General features: G+C 37.8%; 1 long non-coding RNA gene across 1 annotated transcript; it reads right to left on the bottom strand.

Moving 5' to 3' along the window:
- Positions 1–364: 364 nt before the first annotated feature.
- LOC143227169 (uncharacterized) lies at positions 365–20508 on the bottom strand. The gene is made up of 2 exons (XR_013014916.1): positions 20354–20508; positions 365–953 (listed from the first exon to the last, which is right to left on the bottom strand). It is a non-coding gene; the product is annotated as an uncharacterized LOC143227169 (long non-coding RNA).
- Positions 20509–23766: the final 3258 nt, after the last annotated feature.

Here is a 23766-nt window from a genome sequence, read left to right as displayed (position 1 = left end):
CCAAACATACGCTCGCGTATAGTCAATTCGATTTCATTACACATTGGAATATCTACTAGTCTATTCTCAAATTGATATTCTTCAAAGGCAGAATTAGAGTAAATTAACCTGTAAAATCTTAGACGTGATTAGATACACCAATCGATATGGTTTGTCTTCTGAGTCAGAAACCGTTATTAAATGTCAAATTGGTCAAGAGATGACGGAACTATGAGCTAAACGTTTGTACCAGAAAAAAACAAAAACAAATCAGGCGATTCTACGTGTTATGCTGTAGCTAAAATATATTACTTGTATTTCACCAAAGCATGTATTGTTTGAATACCTACAAGATAAATAGTATTTCTATATTTCTACGACGCCATTGCAGTAAAAAGTCAAATTTTATTTTCATTTCCTGAAATGTGATTTATACAAAAAGACAGTGACGCCATTATGGTTTCCATAATTCTGTCGATATTCACAATTTCAAGATTCGATCTTAGAGTACATGAATTAATGATAAACAGTCGTTTTCTTCCGCAATCTTTGATATTAAGGTATTAACTACTGGTTAGTCAAAGAGTGTCTCAAGATGTCATCCACACAGTTTTTTTTTTTCATAAATTTTCTTGTTAAGTTGTGCCAAAGTGCTATCCGTTTCTTCAGAATCTTTGCAACAGTTACTACTCATAAAAGGCGTGTTCCGATTCTCAAAATGGCTTCTGACATTTGCAGTCCCATACGATTACGGGGCTTGTTCTTCAGGAGGTGACATGGGTAAATGTGCATTTGACAATTGCATCACTCACTGGGGTAGTAAAACAGGATAATGCATAGGCTGCTAGATCTTCATAAAACACGTGTGTAGCATCTTGTTATCTTAAATTCCTTTCCAAAACTCAATAGGATCTTTTCGATGGTTGATTTAGTGTTTCCCAGCACAAAGCAGCTAGTCTATCTGTGCCAAACATCTGGTAAAAGTAAAATTACAAGTATATGTAGCAAAATAAAAGAAAACTATAGTGAAACAAACGTTATTTTAGATAAAACATAAGTAGCATAAAACCAATATACCTAGTGTACCATGTAAAGAGAAACACTAATCATCATAACCCGCCAGGAAGACTAACAGGCGAGTGAAAAAACCACCGTCAGTCACCTGAAGTTGGCCTTTCCAGTCCTGGATTAGAGTTATTTAAATGTTACGGCCAGTTCATAATTTCAAATCGAAGGAGATTAAGTGCTATTTTTAAAAGTGAGCCACATTAGAAGAGTGTAATATACAAATTAAAAAACGTATATAGCATTAAAAAGATCAATGGCCTTTAAAAATTAAAAATTATTATTATTACCATTACCAAGATGGACAGTGTCACCATCACCAGTAACACTATCTAACGTTATGGACAAACCCTGGGATAGGACATGTTTAAAATTGTGCTGTCGTTGAGTCGTAAAGACAATAATTAAAATATGGCTCATTGGGATCCGAATGTTACATAAACTACACACTGGTGCAGCAGTTTCAAATATTAGAAAAAACGATGTGTTAAACTGACCAACTCGTATTCTAGTTCGAACAACTTCCTCTTTCCGATCCTTACGGAAGCAAGAGGAAAGTTCAATAGAGATTTATTTAGTAAAGCTTGTTCTCACATTGCTCACTCCAAGTGGACTGCCAGCCCAACTGAAACGGATCCGAGCCTTAAATATAGGATTGGAGTCCATGTATGGAACAGGTACAGCACTGATAGTGCAATTAGATTTAGCTGCAGTGTGCGTGAGCTCATTCCCATGAATACCAACGTAGTCAGATATCCAGAAAAACTTGATAGCACTAGATGTTAAAGAGAAATGGTCCAGTCGGTTTTGAATATCGGTTAGAATAAAGTGAGAAGTGATTCCAAGCCAGTAGAGAACCAAGCGAGTTACTATAAATAGTACAATGCGAGTACTGTTTAGCTTCTGCGTAATCGAGGTCAAGAGAAATGGCATTCAGTTCAAACAAACCATGAAGAGCCCACACAGTCGCTAGATTTCGAACTATCTGTATAAATGGGAATGAAAAGGTTCAAAAATATGTTTAGCAAATAATAAACGGTATTTCCAGTCAGGAGCGTCTGCTTTCCTCAGATGACCTAAAAGATACATCAATTCATCCAAATGTGCTTGGATACGAAGGCGAAAAAGAGCAGTGACCGATCGTCTGTTCTAACAAGTATTGCCCAGGTAAGCTGTTTTGGCAAGGAACGAAGTTTTGAAGCATATGGTAAAGACAGATGCAAATGGCAGAGGTGGGAAGTTCATGAGACCGTAAAAGCTCTGAGCTAGGGAAATTCAGATAGCCCAGTGCAGAGCAAATTCTTTGATAACGAATGGGGTCCATAGTAGAGTTTAGATGGAAAAAAAGATCACGATATCTTTTTAGCATAGAACCTCGATCTGCTCCTGAAGTTGCAGAAGAGAAGACACGAAGGATGCTTGGTATTCTTACATATTTGACCCATAGCTGCTTGACATGTTGTATCAGGGTCAGCTTATGGTCAAAGATAAGCCCCAGGAATCAAACAAGAGGAGCATTATCCATCCTCCCTAAGGTCTTAAAAACTACTCGTCAAAGCAAGTAGACGGTAGTTTGAAGAAATAAAGGGATCCTTCCCAAGCTTAGAGAAAAGGTAGGACAATAGCCTGGCGCCAGACGTTAGGTAAAACATTGTCTTACCAGATGCAGTTACAAACAATAGTGCACATCATCAGGTCCAACTGATGAACTGCCAGACCAATGAAGAGCCAGGCTCAGTTACATTAAGGTAAAGGGACAATTATAGTCAAAAGACAACTCAGCTCGAAATGAAAGGTGATCGCTCTGCCAGTGTTGTTGGGTAAGAAGGTGTAGAAGTTGTAGATACCCGGCTAAAAATTTCACCTACTGTATTGGCGATGCTTCAAGTATCAGCTATTTTTTGGCCATCAGAAAGCAAGACAGAAAAAAGTATTGCCCACTGACCTTTCGAAGCTTTGGAACCGGTGGTAGAAGATATGCTGGTTGTGAACTTTATCCAAAATTCCTTCTGCTTTTGGAATCTTTACACCAAGCACGTGCACGTGGCTGTTGGAAAGCGATGTGGTGCGAGAGTGTGGGGTACATACGAAAAGTAGCCCTGGTCCATTTTTTTCAGCCTTTGTGTCATGTGGGAGGCAGGATTTCATTATGGACGAGAATATCGTGGAAAATGTGTCGAGGTTTAAGGACTATTGAGAAGATGCCTGTAAAATCAGTAAATCAGTAACTGCTGCTAAATAGTGGTTTGTTAATGGTTAACAGACAATGGAAGGATCACGTGCTGTAAAAGCAGTAAAAGAGGGTCAGGTTGCTTGATTTAGCTTCCGCTGGCGCACGAGGGTCGGGTGGCATCGACCACGGTTAGTCTCCAAATTATAGGAAAATGATGACTGCCAATCCTTCATGAAAAGTGCGAGAACAGTGAAGGAGAGCAAATTGAGATAAAATGCACTAAGGGACTGACCAGGTGCATGAAGGTAAGTACAAGAACTACCACTGAAAAGAGAAAGGTTATGATCAAAACGTATATGCTCTGAAGCGACCCCTCAATATCAGCACTTCCCCAGAGGGGATTATGTCCATTAGAGTCCCAAGATTAAAAAGGGAGATTGCAACTTTTCGATAAAAGCACAAAAGGTGTGATTGGTCATAGGTCTCTCCAGGCGAGATGTAAAGAGAACAAACCGTAATAGTAAGACCCACTGAAACACAGATGGCTACGGCATTCAAGGGTGTGTCGAGTGGCAAAGACTGGGTGAGAATATGCTGTGCAACCAAAAGCACTACCCCTCCATGCATTCGTTCATCCCACAGACTGGTATTTCTGCACAAATAAAATCGCTGGAAGGTTACTATTGGTAGATTTGAGAAATGTTTCCTGTAAGGAAAGATATACAAGATGGTTGGAAGCAATAAATGCTTTGATGTTATTCAGATTAGAATATAAACCTTGTCAGTTCCATGATATAATTGTGTAGGCAAATTGGGTGGAGAGCCCTTCCGTTTACAACTACGTCTTTATTTTTTTTTAGGAAGGCCTGCTAACCTCCATGGATTCTACCTTGGGACAACTGAACAGTTCTTTGCCATTAGAAGAGGATTAGTTACGTGAACGAATGATCGTTTTGCATCTTGGGGTGGGAGAAAGTGTACCTGAGGAAATACCCATAACCAGAATCAAAGAAAGTGGATATTTGGATGTGCTAAAATGTATGTTAGGGACAGAGAGAAGTGTTGACGTTAATTCAACACTTAACCATCGAGGTCAAACGACTGGTTTGAGAACGATTCTTTGAGACCCAGATCCGTTTGCAGCAGTACATGTCCAATAAGAAATGGTGGAAAAGAACTATCGAGTATTGGGGTAAGTAATGTTTTAAAATGCTGCACCTTTTTCTCCCAACCATTTAAGGCAAAAGAGTAGAATGGGTAATAGCCATTGCAGTTAATGCAATGATGGTCCGTTTTCTTCTTATAATGTATTTTGTTCCTTGCCCCTGCAACAAGGATACGTCAAGGAACGACATGACGTTTCTGAATGACTAACCCACTGACACTGAAATAAGAGTTTTGTATGCATGGTCGTACCCTGCAATATAGATACTTACCTTGATGGTGGCAAGTAGACGTGGTGATGTAAATTTCAGAATTAAGACATTGGTCGACATCAATTCGTTCGTTGCGAGTGGAGATGTGCTCTATTGTAGAAACTCCTTGGGTGGAGAAACCAGCGAGAATCTGACTGGGATGTTCTTGAAATCCCTCAACAATAACTCTTCGTGATGAATTCAAAGTAGCATGAGGTGTAATTTCAATAGGTATATCTCCGAATAGCTTTTGAATGCAAGAGGAGCTCGCTATGTTCAGGTGTGGGTGTTTCCACCAATATTTCACCAGAGCAAAAATCCTTTACGGACTTTGGAGAGCCAGGAAACCTCTCTAGTCCCTTCTCAATGAAAGAGGGAGGCATTTGCCCTAAAGTTTCATCCGAAAGAGACCGTAATAAGAAAATAAGGTACAAGTGTTACCCATGTTGAAGATTGCTGTTCAGAATCTTCAAGACTGTCGTTTGTCTACGAGTTGTTTTCTCACTTTATTTAGGGGGGGGGAAGCAAAATGAAAAAAGATTGTTTCGGCGCCCATTGACTACCCATCATGGAGCCCTACGAGGGGGTGCACTGCAATGCGAAACAAGGACACTGCAGCAACGTCAGGGTTTCGCGAGCTCTATACCCCAGATACAAATGTCCACAGCGCCTATTGAAAACATCCAACACTGGTACCTGGTTTACTGGAGCCCAAGTATATCAACTGATTGGCCCAAGGGGCCCAATCCAAGACTGAGTGTCTAGAGGAGGTAGAAACCACAGTGGTGCATTAGGGTTATACCAGTAGAATCCTCTCCTCCCTTTTTACGGATCACCACAGTGCAAACACGTGTGGTGGATGGTTAGGTCCCAGTGGAGGTAAACTCCTCTCACCATGTACAGAAATCCACATCGAGAGGCAGGCCGAAGAATTAAAGAAAAATATGGTAAGCTGGTTGTTCACAGGAAGAAACTAAGTTGGGATTATAGAGTTAAATTTGACGTCATAGATATGAAAAGGAAATGACGTATCGATGAAATGGAGGATCTACAATGTTGAAGCAGTAGGAAGGAATAAAACAATTGGGCAAGCAGCTCTCAGAAAAAAATGAAAGAACAATTTTCATGAAAGGCACACAATACAATAATTAAAATTCAACATTAACAATATCCAGTGAACCAGTTATATTGGTAAAAGGTTGAAAATTTTGATCTGTCGCCAATAATGTTTCTCGATTTGGTTGAGTTGATAGGACAGAATGAAAGTATATACGTATATTAATTAAAAATATACATGAAGCAGGATTTGATAGTGGATATTTGAAAAATAATTTCGTCACATTATGCTCAGATGGTTGAAATGTGATGCTTGGTCGGAAGTCAATGGTAAGCACTAAACTGGAAAATAATTTTTGGAAAATTTGGCGTTGCTTGAATTACCGTTTGCAGCTGGTTTGAGATTATCTCACTGATGTAAAAACAAGTGAATCATTCTAAAGTGCTCATAGATAAAATCTACGAGCGTTAGCCGATAAAAGAAAATCAAATGGAATTTCAACGTCTCTGAAGAAATTGGACAAGAATGTTCGATAGTTGGTAGAGTTTTGGGACCATGATGGTGTGCTTGCAGCCCGAGATCAAACATTTGCTATATAGGACGGTCATTCAGCATTATACACATTTTTCTACTGAAAAAAAATATTCAGGAATGGCTAGCCGTCTTCGCAACAAGTACTTACTGGAGGAGAGGATTTCGCAATAATAATTGCTATATTACGAGTAGTTTCTTTACTTTGTAATGCCCTTGAAATCAGAAATTTAAAATTTAGCAGGAGGTTAGAAATTGAAAAGGGCCATTAAGGCATTTGAAATACTCATAGTAAAGGAACCTCGGAAAAAGAAGAGAAATTGATGAGATTTGCTTCTGACGCCTCATTGTTTTTGAATTTCGCGCAAAGCTACTCGAGAGCTATCTTTGCTACCCGTTCCTAATTTAGCAATACAAGACGAGAGGGAAAGCAGCTCGTCATCACCAACCACCGCCTTCGGCTACTCTAGCCAACTAAAGGGATTGACCTTCACATTATAGCGCCCCTATGGCTGAAAAGACGAGTGTTTTGTGTGATAGATAATCGAACCCGCGACCCTCAGATTACGAGTCGAACGCCTTAACCCACCATAATAGGAGGACAATCAAGTTAATTGTGATCAGGTTTGTCACATTTTCATTTGTAAGACGGCTTTTTGTATCAAGTGGCAATTTGGAAATATTTAAAACATGCTAAATAAATTTTAGCAAGATTTCGGTTATTTGTTTTTGCGAATAAATGGGTGTGTAAAGAGAGAACCCGTTGTTAAAATATTTGAATCCCACCACTGTGGAAAGCTATATTTTCAGCATAAAAGTGAAGATCATCTTTATTTTTTATTATAGTAGCCTCTCATTGGTACGTTTGAGAGTTTACAATAATAAACGTTGCACTTTCCATTAATTTGAAGCAGTCAATTATATCACTATTCAAGTTTGTTTCATTTGAATATTTTTAGGTAAATGACTTTGTACGTGACAAATGTATGACCGAATCTAGAAGTATCCCACTTTAGGGAGAAATCTTAGCAGGTGGTTGTGCAAGTTCTGAATAAGTTTGTTAGGTCTAAACTAAGACGTTATGTGCATTTACTGCAAGAGATAAGAAACATTAAGAATTATACTAGAGTATTGCAATATTTTTTTTTAAGAGAACTGTTTCTGTCATGCATTTTTACTAGAAGTGAAAGTGTTTCAGTATATTAGTTAGGCCCTAGGACTGCCCACACATTTTATCATCTATACATTTATAAATCTAAGTAGTCTAAAATACTGTTAAAAAATCATTGAGCAAATTGTATCATCTATTTTACCCATTGAGAAGAACAGTGGTCTTTTGCACCTCAAAGCCTTCAATTCTACTTTCTTTATCCCTACAACACCCACAAACAAAAGAAATTCATATTTTGAAAAGAGTAAAATTTTCATTCAAAACAATTTTAAGTGGTTCATTTTAGAAATTATTGGCTGAGAGAATTGAAATACTACTTTCTATTGCAGGCTGGTGGCTCAGGTCATGTTCACTGATCCTTTAGAGATAGTAAAAATCCATTTACAAGTAGGAAGATAGTTGGCTGCATTAGGATCTAATGTTTGTGGTTAGGAGTTATCAAGGAGCTTGAATTTAAGACTGAATGCACCTCTCTCAAAATATGTAGGAAAAACCAATGGTCCTCTCCTTGTTAATGGGTTATTTTTGGTACTTAATTCACTAGAAATTAAACTTCCATGGCATACATTGTGCAGTGTATGTAATTAATTCTTTAATTATGGTTTAACAAAACATTATTAATTTTCTTTTTACTCATTGCAAGTAATACTCTATACAACTGCAGATTATGTTTCTTCATTATTTAAAATTATAGAAGATGCAAAGAAAACTTATTGCCACAAAATATTAAAACATGTTTGTTATTTTTACCCGAGGGCTAAAAAGATTGCCCCAAGGAGAATCGTTTCTCTGCAATTTACTTCCCTATTTATGCTCAAACTGCTCACAGCTGATGAGAGTGGACATAAGACCATTGTGTTAGCATCTGCATTCACAGCATGTACATTATTAATTATTGCCCAAGTTCCATTAATGTTAAGTGGAAAATGTCGCATGCAAGTTGGTTGATTGGCAAGGAATAAATGTTTGGTAATGAATTATTCAGAAACAAAACATATGACATCTTAGTATGCTAGCAATACAAACATGCACTCCCAAAAATATTTCATTTGCAAGGTAGAAGCACAAATATACATAAGAAAAGACATACTAATTATCAATACATTATACAATTTAGCTAAGTAATTTTACATGGTATTTAACAAACGTTTGGGCAAATCATACATGCAACAGTGACACAAAAATGGTTCTATGTTTAGTACTTTTCTTTCCAATAGCATATTCAATGAACATTAGTTTTCCCCACCAGTTTTTGCCAGGAAGATGGAGATTGCAATAGTACATAGAACAAACAATTTAGAACATTAAAAAGATGGAGATGGCAAGTACAGATGATCTTATAACTTTGTGTACATTCAAAAACATTAATGTTAGTTTTCGACTTTACACTAAGCGATACTCCAAAATATAAAAAATTGGGTAAACATGTTAAAATGAATTGGTACTGTTGTGTTGTACTTGTTTTAAATTGGGCCTTGAAATTTGAATCTTATCTACCAGATATTAAACACTGAATTACATGGTATTGAGATGCTATGCATTTATTACTTTGATATGTTTGTTTTTGGAATTTCGCACAAAGCTACTCCAGAGCTATCTTTGCTAGTCGTTCCTAATTTAGCAGTACAAGACTAGAGGGAAGGCAGCTTGTCATCACGACCACCGTCAACTCTTGGGCTACTTTTACCAACGAAAAGTGGGATTGACCGTCACATTATAACGCGCCCACGGCTGGGAGGGCGAGCATGTTTAGCGCGACGCGGGCGTGAACCTGCGACCCTCGGATTACGAGTCGCGCGCCTTACGCGCTTGGCCATGTCCGGCCGTTGTTATTTTGAACTACAAGTTTAGAACAGTCTTAGGAGACCCTTAACCAATGCTTATCAGAATACAGCAATTAAAATATGGAATACAGCTAAGTAAAGAAAAAGGGTAACAATAGATTTATTGAAGTATTTGCAACTATCAAGGATCTGGAATTCTTATCATCCGAGTATTAAGAACTCGTATTAGTTAGAGGGGATAGGGATAAACATTTATAGACTATCCTTCACAGAAAAAAATATTAACATTTAATAATTAGTTTTAAATTAATGTCTAGTACTAAATTATGAATTACAGTTTACAACAGATGTATATCTAGTTACTTCTGCAGATTTCATAGACTAGACTGCAGGTCGAAGCCAGGAAAGGAAAAGTAATATACTGTGGTGTGATAGAAGCATTGAAGAATATATTTAAGAGATTATAGTATTCTTCATGGGTGGTTAAGGTTAATCAGGCTCTTATGAAAATTCCAAGTATTCATAAATGTAATACTTGGACATCAATTGTTTAACCTCTGCATTGAAATGATAAATGTCAGGGATATGCAAGTGCAGCCACTATTTTAAAAGGAAACATTTGAAGGAAAAATGAAAGCAATTGATAGTAAGTTGGTTGGTATATCTGTTATCAGATAAATAGGAAAGGTTTTTTGAACAATGCCCCATTAACATTCAACCTTTCTTTCAGGTTTGCTTTAAAGTAAAGTAGCAAAATTACAACAAATTAAAAAACCTTACAATCTTTCTTATGGCCCTTATAATTTTTTGTCTACCAAGGTCTCCCATTAAATAAATAGAATGCAAGTAGTCTTAATGATGTACATAATTATTTTGTTTTTCATATCACCACTAGGATCCAAATTAAGTTCAAGTCCAGCCATCTGGAAAGAGATCTGAACATCCTTATCATATTAGTGGCTACAAATTTACAAGGGCAGTATTTTCTGGCATAGAGTCTACATTTGGTCTTTTTTTTCCCCCAAGATACCAGATTTCTGGAAGCAATGAAGCAGTCTAGACTTTGAATAAACAGCATTAAGCTTTTATCACCACAGATAGGTTACTTATCTAAGCTCACATATACAAAAACAAAGAAATAGGTATGTCATTTTGATTGATTGATTGATTGATTTAGTGTTTTATGGCACAAAGCAGCGAGGCTATCTGCACCAAACATCCGGTAAAAATGTAAAATAAAGTAAATATAGTAAAAGACATCAATGGAAATGAATGTAAAACAAAAAAGGATAAAACCAATTTTACACCTAGTCTACAATGTTAAGATAGAAAGCAGGGTATAAGAAGTTGTAAGGTATTTACTCTAGCAAAATGGTAATGATCATAACCCGCCAGGAAGAGTAACAGGTAAGTTCAAGAACCACCGTCAATCACCTGAAGTTGGTCTTTCCAGTCCTGGTTCCGGGTTATGAGTCAATATACCCAGTACTAAAAGGTATAGTAGTAAAAGTGTGAAATGATATGCAGCAAAAGTATAATAATAACTCGCCAGGACAACTAACGAGTAGTTCAAACGGATAGTTCAAACAGTAGCGTTAGTCACCTGAAGTTGGCCTTTCCAGTCCTCGTGTCGAGTTATTTAATGTTCTGGCCATTGTCCAATGTCAAATTGAATGAGAGCGATTAAAACTAAAAAAGGAACCACAATTGAAAAGGTGTAATGAATAAATATGCAACAATTAAATGAGATTAAGAAGATCAATGGCCATTAAAAATTTAAAAACATCATCAAGGTGGACAGAGTCACCATCACCAATAACTGTCCAATGTTACAGACTGACCCTGGAGAAAAATATGTTTAAAATATTGCCGTCGTTGAGAATTGTAACGATGGCAAGAAAGTAAAACGTGGCTGATAGTGATTTGTGTGTTACACAAACTACACATTGGTGCATCAGTTCCAGATTAAAGAAAATGATGAGTTAAAAAACTGACCAATGCGTAGCCTAGTGAGAACAACTTCCTCCTTCCGAACTTTACGGAAGCCAGATGGCCAAAGTCCAATTTTGGGTTTGATTTGAAAAGGTTTGTTGTCACGTTCCTCACTCCAAGTGGACTGCCAGCTGGCACGTAGCCGGGCCTTGAAGGCAACACCATAGTCCATGTACGGAATAGGCATAGGAGTGATAGTGCTGAAGCAGACATATTTAGCTGCCATGCCTGGAAGCTCGTTCCCGCAAATACCAACATGCCCTGGTATCCAGAAAAACTGGATTGAAGTAGCTGCTAATGAGAAATGGGCCAGTCGGTTTAGACTATCAGCGAGAATAGGATGTGAGCTAACGTGTAGCGATTTCAAGGCAAGTATAGAACTAAGCGAATCAGTATAAATAGTGCAGTTGGAGTACTGCTCAGTTGCAATATGATCCAGGGCAAGAAATATGGCATACAGTTCAGCAGGGAACAAAAGCTGTAGAAGGGATTCTGCGCAAAGCTACTGACCCATAGCATACCATAGCAGAGCCCACTGAATTACCTGGTTTGGAACCATCTGTATAAATGGGAACTGAATGATTGTTTGAAAGATATTCATTGAATAAAAGACGGTACTTCCAATCTGGAGTATTTGCCTTTAGGTGACTGAAAGAAAGGTCACATTTGGGGGCTGTAATAAGCCATGGTGGGATGGGCCAACCTGTGGAATCTGCAATGTTATCCAAGGACAGACCCAAGTCATTCAGTTGCACCTGGATGTGAAGGCCAAATGGAGCAATGACAGATCGTCTGTTCTGAAAAAGTACTGCCCGCCGAGGAAGGAAAACACATTCCCAGGTGGGATGTTTTGGTAAGGAACGAAGTTTCGAAGTATATTGTAAAGATAGTAGCAAACGTCGAAGGTGTAGAGAAGGTTCATGAAATTCAATGTATATACTTTGAACTGGAGAGGTACGGAAAGTCCCAGTGCAGAGTCAAAGTCCTTGGTGATGAATGGGGTCCAGCATCTTTAAGGCTGAGGGTCTGGCAGAGACCATTGATCCATAATCAAATTTTGATCTAATAAGAGCACGATATATCTTTAACGTTGAACAGCGACCCCCCCGGCTGGTAGAAGAGAGAACACGGAGGATGTTCAGTGCTCTTGTGCATTTGACCCGAAGGTGCTTTAAGTGTGGTATTAAAGGTCAGTTTACGATCAAAGATAAGCCCCAAGAACTTGGTCTCCGGGACCACTGACAGCAAAACTTCACCGATATGAAGTTCAGGATCAGGGGTGAATACCCCGTCGACAGCAAAAGTGCATGCATACTGTTTTGGAGAGAGAGAGAAATTAAAGCCGTTCGCCAGAGTCCACTTCCGTACACAATTGAGGGCGGTTTGTAGTTGCCGCTCAATACATCTCCTGTTTGACGACTGACATGAGATGTGAAAGTCGTCGACATACAGCCCATTCGCAATAGTGAGAGGGAGTTGTTTAGTGATGGCATTTATCTTTATACTGAAGAGTGTAACACTCAATACACAGCCTTGAGGGAATCCAAGTTCCTGTACAAAAGAACGGGAAAGTGTCGAACCCACACGAACTTGGAATCTCCTATCCATTAAAATTCTTTTAATAAACATGGGTAGATGGCCACGTAACCCAAGTGTATGGAGGTCTCGCAAAACGCCATACCTCCATGTTGTGTCGTAAGCCTTCTCTATGTCAAAGAATATTGATACAAGATGTTGGCGGTTGAGAAAGGCTTCTCTGATAGATGTTTCAAGACGAATAAGGTGGTCTGTGGTGCAGTGCTGTCGACGGAACCCACACTGGGTGGGCGAGAGGAGGTTGTTTGATTCAAGGAACCAAACAAGACGAACATTAACCATCCTTTCTTAGGTCTTACAGAGACAGCTCATCAAAGCAATTGGACGGTAGTTTGAAGGAATCTTGGGATCTCTCTGTCAAAGCAATTGGACGGTAGTTTGAAGGAATCTTGGGATCTTTCCCTGGCCTAGAGAAAGGTAAAATAATAGCCTGGTGCCAGGCATCAAGAAAAACACTCTCCTGCCAGATCCGGTTAAAGACAATTAGAAGGACATCAAAAGAAGCAGGAGATCGATGGTGCAGCATGTCATAATGAATATCATCAGGCCCAACAGACGTACTGGCAGACCGATGAAGGGCCATTTTCAGTTCCACCAGGGTAAAGGGACAATTATAGTCAAAGAAACAGTCAGTTCGAAAGGAAAGAGGTGATCGCTCTGCCCAAGTCTTGATGGCCAGGAAGGTGGAGGAACAAGCAGAAGTGCCAGATACCCGGCAAAAGCTTTCACCTAGAGTGTCAGCGATGCTCCGAACATCAGTCACCTCCTGACCATCAGAGAGAGTAAGATCGAGAGAGGAACAGAATTGTAGTGCCCATTAACCTTTCGAATCCTGTCCCATATGATCTTGGAACTGGTGGTAGAAGATATGCTGGTTGTGAACTTAATCCAAGATTCCTTCTGGCTTTGACGTCTTACCCACCTAGCATGTGCACGGGCCCGTTGGAAAGCAACCCGGTTCCAAAGTGTGGGATATCTACGAAAAGTATCCCAGGCCCGCTTTTGAGCCTTGCGTGCTAAGTGGCAAGCAGGATTCCACCACGGACAAGGATATCGTGGAAAGCGTGTCGAGGTTTTAGGAATACACTGAGCAGCTGCTTGTATAATACAGTCAGTTACCGCTGCTACACAGTTGTCTATTGATGGCTGATTTACGATGGGAGGATCAAGTTCTGCGAGAGCAGTGAAAGTGGACCAGTCTCGCCTGATTTAGCTTCCACCGGGGCACGCGGGTAGGGTGGCATCGACTACGGCCAGTCTCTCTCAAAAGGATCAGAAAATGATCACTGCCTAGTGGATTACTGTCAACCCTCCATGAAAAATGGGAGAATAATGAAGGGGAGCAAACCAAGAGATCAATAGCGGTAAAGGACTGACTAGATGCATGAAAGTGAGTGGAAGAACCAGTATTGAAGAGAGAAAGATTGATCAGAGAGCATTCGCTCTACAGATCGGCCCCTCCCATTAATAATAGAACTTCACCAGAGAGGATGATGTTCATTAAAATCCCATAGGATTAGAAATGGAGATAGCAATTGTTCAACGAAAGCATCAAGATATGATTGATCGTATGTCTCTCCAGGGGACAGGTACAGAGAACAAACAGTGATGGTATGACCCAAGGAAACACGGATGGCTACAGCCTCCAAGGGTGTGTTGAGTGACAAAGACAGGGTGGGCACGTGTTGATCAACCAACAGTGCCCCCCTCCATGTACTCGACCATCACACAATTTGTCATTTCTGTACAGAGAAAACTGCCGAATGGAGACAGTATCAGCAGTTTTGAGAAATGTTTCTTGTAAAGAAAGACAAACAGGATGGTAGGAAGTAATCAGCGTTTTAATATGATCCAGATTAGAACGTAAACCTCGACAGTTCCATTGTATCAAGGTGGCCATTTTTAAGAACGGGTAGGTGAAGTGGCTGGAGAACCCTTCGGTTTACGACCACGTCTTTTTTCTTTACTGTCTTTAGTCGGAGAAGGTTATCAACCTCCATGGATCCTGCTATGGGACGGGTTGGCAGGTTTTTGTTATTGGAAGGGGAATCCAGTGACTGAGGACGCGAACGAATAATTGTTTTGTCTCTTGTGGTGGGAGAAAAAGATGTATCAGAAGAAATGCCTGTATTTGAAACTGGAGAACGTGGATCTTGAGGTTTGTTGGAAGGTATGGGAGGAACAGAAATAGGTGTGGAAGTCGATTCAACCTTTTTAACCACGGAGGTCAAAAGGCTTTTCATTTGTTTTGAAAACGATTCTCTTGGAGGCAGAGAGATCCGTCTGCACTCCCACTATAGTTGTGGAATGAAGTGCAGCAGCATATGTTCGAGATGGAGTGGTGGACAGCAATTTCCGAGCCTCAGGATAACTAAGGTTATGAGTCGTTTTCAAACGCTGCACCTCTTTTTCCTCCAACCATTTTGGGCAAGAATGAAAGTAAGAGGGGTGAGAACCATTGCAGTTTACGCAATGTGGGTTCATGTCACAGTCACAGGCATCGTGGTCCTTGCCTCCACAACGAGCACATGTCAGGGAACCACGACAAGATGTCTTTGAGTGGCTGAATCTCTGACATTGGAAACATCGAAGAGGGTTTGGTATGTATGGCCGAACCCTGCAAATGAGATAACCTGCCTTGATGGTGGCAGGTGCACGTGGTGAAGTAAATGCTAAAACGAGGGTATTTGTTGGCAGTGTAACTCCATCTTTGCGAGTGGAGATGCGCCTCACTACAGGAACTCCTTGAGTGGAGAGACCAGCGAGAATCTCTGACTCGGGAACGTTCTTCAAATCCCTTTCAACAATAACTCCTCGTGAAGAATTCAAGGTAGCATGGGGTGTAACCTCAATAGGTATATCCCCAATTGCCTTTGAATTCAAGGAGTTCACTGTGTTGGGATGTGGATGTTTCAACCAATATGTCACCAGATCGAAGCTTCTTTACTGACTTTGGAGAGCTAGCAAGTCCCTCTAGTACCTTTTGAATATAAAAAGGGGACATTTGCCCTAAAGGTTTTTCCGAAAGAGAATGTAATAAGAAAATGAGGTACGTGTGTTACTGATGTTGAAAATTGCTGTTCTGAGTCTTCAAGACGTGGTCGCTTACCCATTGACTTTTTTTTACAATTTTATTTAAATTTTTTTAGAGGATCCATAGGAAAAGAAAAAATTTCGGTACCCACTGACCCCCACCCACCATGGAGCCCAACAAGGGGACGCACTACAAAGTCACGCAAGAACAATGCAGCAACGCCAGGGTTTCGTGAGCACTATTCCCAAACACCAGCATCAGGCAATGTCCACAACATCCGTTGAGAACTTCCAACACTGGTATTTCGTTGACTTTAGCCTAAGTGGACCAGCCGATTGACCCAAGGGAGGGCCACCCAAAGGCCACCCGTCTACAGGAATTCGAGGCCAAAGTGGTGGGTTCGGGTTGGACCCCTCAACCACCAGGATCCTCTCCTCCCCTTCACGGGTCGCTACGCACGGCAAACACGGGGGTGGATGTTTAGATCTCAGAGAAGGTAACCAGAGAGAACAGAACCTTACCCGGGAGGTCCCCTCACCACGTACAGAAATCCACACCGAAGGGGGTGTCATTTTGAACTGACAACTCTTCGGGCATGCACGTTTTAGTTTTTATTTTTGTGATTATTGGCATAACATTGCAAGTTAATTTGTATTATATTCTATAACCTTGGTAATGAAAACCAAAGTGACAGCAAAATAAAATTTTGCAACGACACTACTTCAGTGCTTCTTAATTTATGTTCACTGGCGGTCAAAACAGACACACACACACAGTGACCTTAATATCTGTACTGCAGAGAACTTCATACGCTAAGCAGTAGACTTGTGACTGAAGTAATCGTGCGTCATTTGTGATTTTGTTCCTAACGTTTCAATTGATTCCTACTAACTATGTCGGACGAATACGTACAATATGGATTCACGTGTATAAAGGAACATGATGGGAGACAGCGTCCTCAATGCATGATTTGCAATGCCAAGTTCAGCAATTTTAGTCTAGCACCGGCAAAACTAAGAGAACACTCCCTAAAGCTGCATGGAGATGGTGGGAAATACAAGAACACAACGCTTGGTGAATTCAAGGTAAAGAGAGCCAGGTTCGATGAAAGGGCTACTTTGCCTTTTCTCGGCTTTATACCCATCGATAAACCGATCCTCACAGCATCGTGCAAATTTGCGTACTTGATCACAAAGCAGGGAAAACCATACACTATTGGTGAAGCACTATTAAAACCAGCTGCGTTGAAAATGGTGAATATCATGCTGGGAAAAGCTGCTGATAATAAGTAATCCCAAATTCCTCTTACAAATCACAACATCAGCAGCAGAATAAATGACATAAGCGATGACATCTTGGCTCAAGTAGTTGCAGATCGGATTTCAAACGCAGCAAAATTCAGCCTTTAACTCGAAGAGACCACCGACGTTTCCAATCTAAGCCAGCTTGTTGTATTCGTACGCTATATGAAGACGACGAGGTAGAAGATTTATTTAGCAAGCCTCTTACAACAAGAAAGGCAGCCGACGTGAGAAAAACTTGTGCATGAGATTTGAGGATGATCTTTCGTGGGATATGGTTTCTGCAGTTTGTTCAGACGGAGCTCCAGTCACGCTGGGACGAAACTGGTTTGCTGCGCTGGTGAAAATCGATGCACCACACATCATTGTAACGCACCGTGTTCTGCACAGGCATGCGCTGGCAACAAAAACCTTGCCTTCTGAACTGGCACAAGTATTAAAATTTTAGTGGAATGTGTGAACCATTGCGAAATAGTGCCCTGAAGCACTGCATCTTCAAAGAGCTGTGTAATGAAATGGGCTCTGAATTAGAGGTACTTCTATACCATTCTAACGTTCGGTGGTAATCCCCGGAGAAGGTGCTGAATCGCGTTTTTGCCATGCATGTGGAATTAGCCCTGTTTTTGCCAGAGCACCAACACTATCAGGCAGAAAAATCAGAGTGCATTCTCATTTTGGCGTACATGGCCGATATCTTTAATGCTCTGAATCATCTGAACAGATGTAGGGCAATGGAGTCAACCTCATCGAAACGGAAGAAAACCCGAAGGCTTTTCAAAAAGCTATCGTTATGGAACAATGAACAGAGAATAACTCTACGGATACTTCTTCACCAGAGTCATATCCAGCGCAGGTGAGACAGCTGTTCATGTTTAATCTTGCGCAAAAGATGTCAGTGATGAATACGTCGACGGCAACAGCAAATCACATTGATTTGCAGTATTTTTTCATAGTTTATTTTTGTGTGAAATTCACATTTTAGTTTTGTTCTTTGAACACAGTAAGTGTGCAACTGATGCATAGTTCATTTTGTGCACTAATATAATATGCACTTATTTTGAATTCGAAGAAATTTGTTTCCAATTACGAAGGGTTCAGTGAATGCAAGTACGAAACTTCCGGGGCTCAGCACCTCCAATGAAAGTTAAGAACCAGTACACTACTTCTTAGTAGCTTAATAAGACTAATTTAAAAGAAACAGTTACTCTCAATTTGTAGTTCATTTGAAACTTGAATAGTAAAGGTTGTACATCGATTCCTTTTGAGAAATGCGAGTAAAATGTTACTTTTATATTTTGTTACGGGATGACTCACAGCCTTGTTGGGAATGACTCAAATACACTATTCAATACAATATGTCATTGAAGTGGCAAATACATTGAAAAACAAATAAGCGAAACAATCCTCCCTAAATCATATTCATGTTTCAAATTTAATTTAGATATTAAGTCCAATTATATTAAGTTATTACGGTCGCAACATTTAGTACACGACTGGAAGCAAGTGTTTTCATGAACGCACAGCCTAAGAACAAGGTTTTGATGGACAAGTTTTATTGAAGCCAGTAATGTACCAGTTTCTTTAAAAAAAGTGTATTTGTGGAATTTACTCTGACAAGTTACCAAAATAAACCAACTGCTGAGTTATCTATTCAGAAAGAATAAAAATACATCTTTCTACTAAATGTCAAGTAGCCCAAGAGGGTATTGTGAATTTAAATGAATTAATGAAATTGTTACTGGCAGTACTTGTTTTGTCAGTTAGAAGATACTGAAGAAATTTTAAGGGAAAAGCTATGGTGGGTTATATATTGTGGGAAAAATCAGTCCTCAAATTTTATAGCTTAAAGCTTTAATCTTCCTTTCTAAACATTTAAGGGGAAAAAAAAAAAAAGTAACCTTTTACTACAGAGTTCAATATTCTTAGAGATATATTCAGAATGGAGATTTATTATTTTCCAAATAGAATTTTTCTTTAATTGGAGAAATGGAGCTTCAGGTTATACAGGAGCTTCGAACAGTAGCTGGCTACATTGGCGTGTTGGAGAGGAAATCCTTTTGACAGAAGGCCCTCGCTTGTGTGGAAATAACTGGATCTTTCAGTAGGATAACGCTGCAAATCAACCATAGCCGTAGGACAAAGGACTTTCTAATGGCGAATAACGTGATTATTTTGGACCATCCAGCGTGTTCGCCCAAACTGAACCCTACTGAAAATTTTTGGGGGCAGATGGCAAGGGAAGTCAATAGAAATGCACGTTAATTCCTATCAGTGCATGATCTTTGCAAAGCCATCCTCACCACTTAAATTAACATTCCATCAAGACTTTTGCAAATGCTTATATCGATCATAGCAAAGCGAATGTTTGTAGGTATTAGCAATGGAAGCTGTGGAACTCACTAGTGAGACCTCTTGTGGGCATTTCCTACCCGGTTTAAGATTTTTTCTGGTACGGTCTTGATCTTTCGATCAGCTAGTATTTAGGCTAATCTCATAATATTCACATTTTCCCTATTATATATTAGCAACGTTTTTTTATTTTTCGTTTTCTTATTTTCATTTTCTCGAAGGTGTACGCAAATAAATGAGCGTGTCTAACAACAGAAAATGCATATTTTTGTTTATTGGCCATAAGATTTTGGTCAGTAGATTATGTCTCATTCATTGTTACCTGATTGACAGTTTCCAAATGGTATTTGTTATTACAGTCTACCAACTGCGATTTACATAAATATTCTAGGTTAATGTTAAATTAGTTGTTGTGCAAGAATAAACTTACCACAATGAGAATCTAGCTTAAAGACAAATATTTTAATTGATTTAGGAGCCTTGTAAAAAAAACTTTATTGTATATATTGGATTACATATTTAGTAATCAAAGGATACACGCACACTTTTGGAACCAAACAGAAGCTGAAGCGAAAATAAAATAGTGCAGAAACTGAAAGGGTCCAGTAATACAGGCTGTAGTGTTGGATATACTACAGGTTTTGGAGGGATTGCAGATATAGACCTACATTGCAAAGGTCCTACACTTTCTATTTGTCTTAACCTACATTTACCAATCTCCCATAAAGAAATAAATTAAGTTGATGAGAAAGATGCAAGTGTTCAAGCCCATAACATCCCACATCTATACCGCCTTTCACTGCCTGCATATAGTTACGAGAATACGACTGCTCCCAAAAATAAAGAAACAAATAAATAAGAGTAGAGATACTACCAATTGGGTGAAAGTAAGTTAAATAGACTTACCTCTTGAAGTTAACATTCCAGCCCCCATTATGATAAACAGAAAAGTCAATAATCCCATAAACGAAATATTCAAACATGAATCTCTCAAACCGCCTTCCTAAATTAACACGTATAACACCTTTTAAATATATTCCACTACTGTCAATTTTCAAACTCTAAACAAGTCTTTATATGCGATAAGGTATTCATCCGCATTAGACAGTGTCAAGTTAATAAAAGACCTTATTCACAGCAAAAAATAGTTACCTGATATTTTCGGTAAAATTTGTTTTATATTTATTTCTTTATATTTATTTAATACATTTTTATATTTATTACAGAATAGTTTAATAATTATATTTGAAGTGTATTTATTAAATCTATTTAATATTAATTTTTGTATCAGTATTTGAATATGAGCAACAAAATATTGTCATTTATTGCAAATTTTACAACATCTGAATAATTGTGAAGTTATAATAGGGTATGGTACACTACTATTAAAAGAGGGAAAACCATATATTGGAAGAGCAAAATATTGTCTTTTATCGAAGATATTTATACTGATATCCTTATCGATTATTTTAATTTCTAAATCTAAATAATGTGTTTTTGAATTTGATATTGAAATATTTTCAATTTCTAAATATACCGGATAAATAGTGTTAATAACATTATCTATTTCAGGATTATTTATACATTTAAATCATTCATACGAGTATATCTATAAGGTAGAGCACAAATATATTAGTTAAGGTAGCCTTCAGTAAACCTGTTCTCATAAAAGTAAAGATGTAAATTTGTGAAACAATTAGAATGGTTATCTCCTAAAGTAAGTCCTATTACTTGTTCAAAAACATGGTTATTAAAAAATATATAATTATTGTAAATGCAGAAATTTAATATATCTTTAATGTTTTCGAGGCTAAATTTTCTTTCTTCCAGTTTTATAAAATAATAATAGAACTGTTCTATGAATGAATTTTAACGAAAAATTAAATCTTTTGATGGAATTGTGGTGTACAATGTGGTGAAACCATATGTCTGAATATTATTTATTGGTTCACAACCTCCTAGATATCCAAAAATAAGTTGATTATTTTTTATTATTCAAAAAGTATGTGTTTTTCTAATTATCGCATATTTTTAATTTCATCAGATAAAATATTAAGTGATTTATTTAATAAAATATCCCGTTGCTTAAGAATTGTTTTTATTGAATTACAAATAAATATAAATTTAATTAGAGATTTATGGAGTTTGAGAATAACATATAGAAAAGGTAAATCTATGTAAGAATTGTGTTCAGGATAAAGTTTTAAATGGTTGTGTGATATTAATTTCTTTTATTATAATTAATGCATATTTTTTTCACAAATGATACCAAAATTACAGTCACATCAATGGAAATTATAAAATTTTTATTACAATTCTTGATTTTATTTTTTAGGTGAGGAAACGATAAATCTGTATGGTATTTCTTTAAGTTTATACGGGATAATTTAAATTTTATATTTTAAGTACGTACAACTTCCATCCCAGAAACAATCTAGGTGGATAAAATGTGAGAAAGTGAAGTTTTAAAATATATTCATTAATATTTTTCAATAGATTTAAAAAAATATATTACATTTTGTAGTTATTCGGTATTTAGATCGTTTTTTTTTCGGGTATTTCACGTAATATTTTATTTTTCATAATTTTCAAATTCTCAGAAAAATATGCTTATGAAGAGTATCAATAAACAAATTAATTTCAGATTCACAAGGTACGTTATTAACTATTTATATTTAAATTAGCTAAATATTTAAAGAATTATGTAATAGTGGACTGATTAGAACTTTGTGCTTATAACTTATTGTTTATTTTGTTTTTAATTTCGCGCAAAGATGCGCGAGGGTTGTCTGCACTAGCCATCCCTAATTTTACATTGTAATACCAAAGAAAAGGCAGCTTGTCAATATCACACACCGCCAACTCTTTCGCTACACGTTTACCAAAGAATATTGGAAGTGACTGTCATATAATAACGCCCTCACGGCTGAAAGAATGAGCATCTTTTGTGAGATAGGGATTCGAACACACCACCCTCATTTTACGAGTCGAATGCCTTAACCACCTGGCCATGTTGGGCCTTCAGTTATACGTTAGGTTATTAATTAGTATAGGTATAAAGGTGTTTCTTTATATTGGTTTTATTTCGGTTTTAGTTCTTGTATAAGTAGAGATTCTTTGATTTTGCGTTTATTTGTATTTGTTCCCCTACTTAGTATCAGGGTGTTTTCTGTAGTTACGTTGTGCTTATTTGATTTGCCGAGTTCAAAAACGTGTGAAGATGTTTTTTTTTAGTGTGTATGTGTGTGTGTGTTCTATGAAACTGGTTTCCATTTTTCTACTTGTTCGTCCGATATAGAAGTCATGGCAGTTATTGCATTGTATTTTATAAATAATGTTAGTGTTGTGCTTGACACTGTAGTTTTTATATAGTATGGACTTCAGTTTCATGTCTGGCTTTTGAATAAATTTGATGTTTGCTGGAATATTGTGGTTGGTTACACATTTTTTTCCAAATATTGGTTATTTTTCACTCATATGAGGATTATATGGTATGCAAAGTGAAAGGATTTGTAATTTGTTGTATATTGGGATTTATTATCTTTGTTTATTGTTGATTGTCTTGTTGACCCAGCCATCTTGAAATACATTATCTAAATTACTATAAAATTCTGAAAAATCAGCCCATTTTCTCTCAAATTTTCTTATTTTTATGAAGAAGCTATCTAAAAAGAAACAAATAGCAACACAGTATTTCTTACTCAAATCCAAAGCAGTAGAGATATTAAAATCTTGGTTTATTACAGAAAGATATAATGTTATTTGTTTCCAAATGTAGAAGTTTTCTCGTTGAAGTCTATTGGTATCTTCATTAACAATTTCTAATATAGTTATGTTAACAGAGGTAAAAGAGCGAATTCTAAAATGATTTTAAACCAAAAAGAAGCTGAAACAAAAAAAAAAAAAAACGCTACACAAATTGAATGGATCCGAAGGTACAGACAATAATATGGGATATAGAATTTACCCTCAGTTTCGGAGGTGAATGGGGAAGAAGAACCCACATTGGAGTGGGGATACACCTTCTTTCAGTCTTAATCTCCATTCGACAGCTTCATACAAAGAAGTAAATAAAAATAATAGAAATATAAATTAGGAGAGCGAAATGTGGGTGCTCAAGCCCACAACGTCCCACATCTATATCGCCCTTCAATGCCTGCAGACCGTTGCGGGAAGGTGACTTTTCGACAAAGTAAAAAATAAGAAGGAAAAATTAATAAGAATAAGATACTAACATATGTGGGTATGTAAACTTACTTCTTGAAGTTAGCATTCCCGACTTTATTATGGTTGAAAGACTTTACATTGGTAGCCCAATA

This window comes from Tachypleus tridentatus, chromosome 9, assembly GCF_004210375.1.
Source record: "Tachypleus tridentatus isolate NWPU-2018 chromosome 9, ASM421037v1, whole genome shotgun sequence".
NCBI classification, from domain to species: domain Eukaryota; kingdom Metazoa; phylum Arthropoda; class Merostomata; order Xiphosura; family Limulidae; genus Tachypleus; species Tachypleus tridentatus.
The sequence above is the reverse complement of the archived record's forward strand: the minus strand, read 5'-3'. Positions and strand labels throughout refer to the sequence as shown.